Source organism: Pundamilia nyererei, unplaced genomic scaffold, assembly GCF_000239375.1.
Source record: "Pundamilia nyererei isolate P.nyererei 1_Seehausen unplaced genomic scaffold, PunNye1.0 scaffold00001, whole genome shotgun sequence".
NCBI classification, from domain to species: domain Eukaryota; kingdom Metazoa; phylum Chordata; class Actinopteri; order Cichliformes; family Cichlidae; genus Pundamilia; species Pundamilia nyererei.
In genome coordinates, this window is record NW_005187402.1 from 12,192,033 (window position 1) to 12,197,163 (window position 5,131).

A 5,131-nucleotide genomic window follows, 5' to 3' on the forward strand; every position below is an offset into this window, starting at 1 on the left:
TGTGTGTGTCTGTATCTGTGTGTGTGTAACAGAGGTTGGTGGGTGTTGGCTTTATACATCAGGGACACTTATCTTGGCTCCAAGTGCAGGCTTATTCTTTTCAACATTGTAGGCTACTTTCAAATCACACACACATGCAGAGACTTCTGCAACTGGACAGAGTTGAGCTGGGCTGGGTAGGGGTTGACTGTGGTTGAATGCCTTTCCAGTCATGCTCCATAGACAAGCCTCTGGCCTTCTTTCCTACTACTGGCTCTCTCTGTCTTTGCACCTGTGTCTGGGCTCTTTTTCACCACTCACCACAATGCTGCAAGGGACACGAGTGTAAATGTTGTGAAGAGGGATTTGAACCACATTTTGGTGATGAGGTATGGGCCTGTCTGGTACTCTTAAGCCCAGATGGAAGGGTTCAGAGCAGGAACTATAGCACATCTTGAAGTAAGAAAAAACAGGCAGAGTAGCTCAGATCTATTCATTTACAGTATAAAAAAAGCCTAAGCGTAGTAGGCGTTTTGGCTTAACAGTAGAAGGAGATTTGTATTTTGTAGTAACAGATTTTTCCAAAGGCTCTCATTGTGAAATGAAATTTATGCTACACAAATGATCTATTGGAAACGAGCAATAATGTATCTTAGGTCATCAGTACTAACTGGGTGCAAAGAGAAAAACAAAAGACAACTAAAAGGCAGTAGAAGGAAAATCTGGGGTATGTTCCCCAGGTTTTTCAGGTTTGATACTTTTCACTGGGACGATTTCATGTTTTCCTTTCACGCCAGGGACTAAGGGAGATGGAGCTCTGTATGTCTGTATGTTCCCAAACTTTGGACCTGTCCCTCTCTTCTGACATCAGAAATGTTGACATAAAAGGACAATTTTAGTCATTACTCAAAATCAGCACTTTGGTGTCCCCCAGAACTTTGCATCGTCTTAATTTCACTTTTATTTACATTGTGTTTCACGCAATAGGCTTAAATCTATGTTGATATTGTTAGGAACTTCCTGTATGTTAGGCACTTTAAAAATATAAAAAAATAAGGCCAGTCTTCACAATAAGCAGTTACATCCATGTATGTTACCTCTGCATGCTGCTGAAAAAAACCCCCAAACTACATTGACAACCTTTAAAATAACAAAGTTCAAGAAAACGTCACACGAAGCCAACCAGACCTTTTCTTTGCTCTTCTCTCCTTCTGTCACCTTTCTTTGCCCATTCATTTTCTGCCTGTCCTATCTGTCTTTAATCTCTCTGGCTGTTTTTTTTTTTTTTTTTTTTTTTTGCTCGCTCTGTCCCTCCCTCTGTTTGCAGCCAGCATATTGATTGCCCATGTCTTTGCCTCTGCAGCTCCTGCTTATTGATCCTTAACTAAGACACACAAACTTGTATGCACAAACATCCTCAGATACATGGATGTACCCTTCCCATTTCCCAATAGCCCCAAAACCATCTTACTTTGCAGCCCAGTTTTGTCACACACATTATTCATACATGTACATGTGCCTGCGCTCCCATGTGCATAAACAGAACCAAAGCAGCACTCACCAGGACACCAGATATTTTTTGCATATACCCTCTGTTGTGTTGAATAGACTTGGCATTGATGGACGTTATGCCTTTGTGCTCCTCTCATGACTCATTAAAGTGAATGAGACCCGTGTGTGTTTGTGTTGGTGTGAGTCTGGGGCCCTGTAGCTGCTGTAGGTCTGGGCCCAGCTCTCTCTTCGTATTTTTCTCTTTCTCTTTGACTGGGCCTGCAGGCTTCTTCCAGGGAGCCTGGTCAATATGGTCATTCTGTCAAGCAATTAACATCGATCAGCGCTCGTCAATACCGTCAGCACCCAGACAAAGACCCAGGGTGCATTGCGTGCGCTCGCCCTTTCTCTATCACAGTCCAACAAATCCCCAAACAGCACTCTCATTATATGAGGGCATTCTGCCCTGACCCCAAGGTCATCATGCAGGATTCAATGTTATGGGTGACTGGAGTACAACCTAATGCAGAGCTCAGAGGGTTCTGAGCCGCAGGCCAGTTGTTGACTCATTATTGCAGTTGTGCATACGTGTGTGGAGGTGTGGAGAGGGAGTCAAATAGTTTGGTTTAGATATAGGCAAAGACAAGTTGGCAGGCATGCAATATCGTCCCCCTGCTGTTTATTCCAAAGCGCTAGACATTTTGAAAACTTTGAACAGTATAAATGCAATCCATCATTCTGATGACATACTGTGCAGACTTGGAAATTTCAGATGTGTCAAGTGCAGTGGATTGTGTCCAATTAACTTTGTCTATAAGATATGGGCTGTATATGTTAGCATGTGAAGAGGGATCAGGTCTGTGTGTATGTGGGACCTCCAAAGGGAGAAGAAGACTTGTGGCTTTGATTAATACCTGCAGACATGGACCCTAAACTTCACATCAGATGTTGAGATGTCAGCCTAACATTGGTTTCTGGTATAGATATCCCTACTCTGTTAATCATGGGCCAAGTTTAAACTGTTCCCCAATGTGTAAATGTATGAGACACTTAATAAAGGCCCTTTGATGACAGGGGGCCCATGCAAAGTCAAGGAATGTGTACAGTGTGCCTGGCTTTGAAATGAGAACCTGTTCGCCACTTGTCTGCATCTGCAAGATGAGAGAATCGACAGCTGCAACTAAGCAAGAGCAGGAATTAATTAGTGGAGAGCAATAGCGAGCCATGGCTGAGATGAAGAGAAGAGCAAAATATTGTTTTTATTAGCAGCGATGTTGGTGGTGCACAGCCTGCTCCCTTCTCTTGCTTAGGAAGATTAATCCAGTGAATATGAACGTTTACTCTGCTCCATCTCGGAATCCATTGCAGCTGTTGTCTCTATACATAGCCCAGCTGAGGCACTGGAATAACTTTACTTTGACACTTTCAAGTTGGAGGGTTTGATGCTGCTTTGGACTCATGTCAGGGTAATTATTCACGCAATCTATCTTGTCACTGTTAGGCCAAGTCCTAGTCCTACAGAGTGAATTGTGCTCAGGTAGTCGAGTTTCTCAGACAACACCTGTATTCTGGTCAGCAGTACAATTTTAATTATGTAAGTTATTTAGTGGTTTATTGTCATTATTCTGAGTGAGGTCTGACAAAGTACATAATAATACAAAACATCTGTACCTTGATTAACAAAGAGCATAACGCTGCCTCTACAGTATATCCAGAAACATATCAAATCCAGCAGCGGGACTGTCTCATCTTTGCCTCTGTGCCATCTGGCAAGACCACTTGTTGAAGTTTGGATATTTTGCACTGATGAAGTGGTATGTGAAAAAAAAGCATAGAAAACCAAAACAAAACAAAACAAATACATAAAGACATCAAACTTGGAAGGCACCATCTTTATGCACCTGGATCATATATCAATAACATAAGGAACTCATGACAGAAACTCATACCAGAGGCCAACTATTCAAAAACGTTTGACCATCCCAATAGATTTAAACTGGAGGCTGCAATGAATTTCATCAACAACAAGGAACAGCTGAACATTTAAACTGACATTGATGTCCAAAATAGCAATATATGCTACAAAACTACAAGATAGACTACTAAAAATCAAACAGCAAGATGTAGAGATGTACGACAGGAGTGGCATTGCACTCTGTGACACAGCTGAGGCTGTTTTGTGTGCTCTGTGAGGATGTACAAGTTAATTGCTTTTGACCAATGATGTTTTACATAAATATGCAATGCTCTGCGACTGGGTGGATGTTTGTTTAATTATGGTCCTTGTGGTTGTGTGTGTTTGGTTGAGGGAGTGTGCCATGACCCTCAGTGACAGCCTGTGCACAGCTGAGCACGTGGAGTTTGTGGCTATAGTGTGAATGGTTACTGGTTATATGAAAAGACTGTGTCAACAGGGGTATGCATAAAGTTGTACGTTCCATGGCTGAAATGTGTGTAAGAGAGTTCTCCTGCTTCCCATTCACTGTGATGTGAATTGCAGCTGTGGTTTGTGTTGGACGCTGATGTGGCGTGGCTGTTTTTTTTTCTTCCCGTTTCATGTTCAGATGCTCAGTGATGGAATCCATGAGCATGGTAACCTTCACTCCTGTCATCTTTTTCTGTTCATGTCTTCCACACTCCTCCCTTTTCTCTTCCTCCCCCTTGTTTTCAGTAAGTGCCCTTTACTCTTCCCTTCTCCTCTGCTCTGCTCTCCTTTGTTCTGCTTCAGCTCCTGCTCAGTGGGTCCGTTTCTCCCATTCTGTTTTTTCCCTTTCCCTGCCTCTTTAGCCTTGCCACTGGGCAGAGGAGGAACTGTAATGTTTATGAAACCCTTTAATGTGCTATGTAATTACCCTGGCAACACCTCCCATCATTACTCATGCCAATAAAGCACCTTCAAATTGACATGTCAGAGTCGGAGAGAAAAAGAAAGAGCGAGGGGGCATAGCACACACTTTCCATCATCTGCCCTCTTTTACCATTAATCTCTCTCCTTTTCTGGTCTTTCCGCAGTCTCCATTTGTTCATCTTTGTTTTGTCATTTCTTTCATTCTTTCCATCCACAGTTCCTTCCTCCCTGTCTGCATTGCCTTCACTCTGGCTATCTGTGACTTCTTCCAGATGCCCAGGTGGCGGGCAATTACAGCAGAACTGCTTTTGGAATAATATTAATAATAATGATAAAAAAAAAACATTCTTAAACTTCCTCCACTGAGTCTGTTTTAGGAATACTTCTCTGCATGTTGGAAAGAGAGTGAATGGGCAAGAAAGGAGAGGAGGAGAGTGCAAATTATAAAAAAGAACACTTAAGGTAGGAGTGTAAATGAGGATGCATAAAACAGGCAGGGAGCTGCTGAAGCAGGCATGAATGATGCATTCCAGAAACTAATTGTTGTGAGTAATGCAGAAATGTTTGTTTATGCTAAAAACTTCCATATGCAATTAACACATAGTCTTACAGCAGTCCCACCCTTTCCAGTGCACCCACCCATACTAGTCCTCCGGTCACTATACCTCCCACTTAGACAGCTGAGGCCCTAGCCCTTCTTGTGTTAGCACTTATGCTAAGACCCCAAGCTTTTCCCAAACTGTAATGTGAATGCTAAAGCCCCCTTTAAGCTCTTACTCTAATACCCTTTGCACACCTTCTTTTCATTATTGT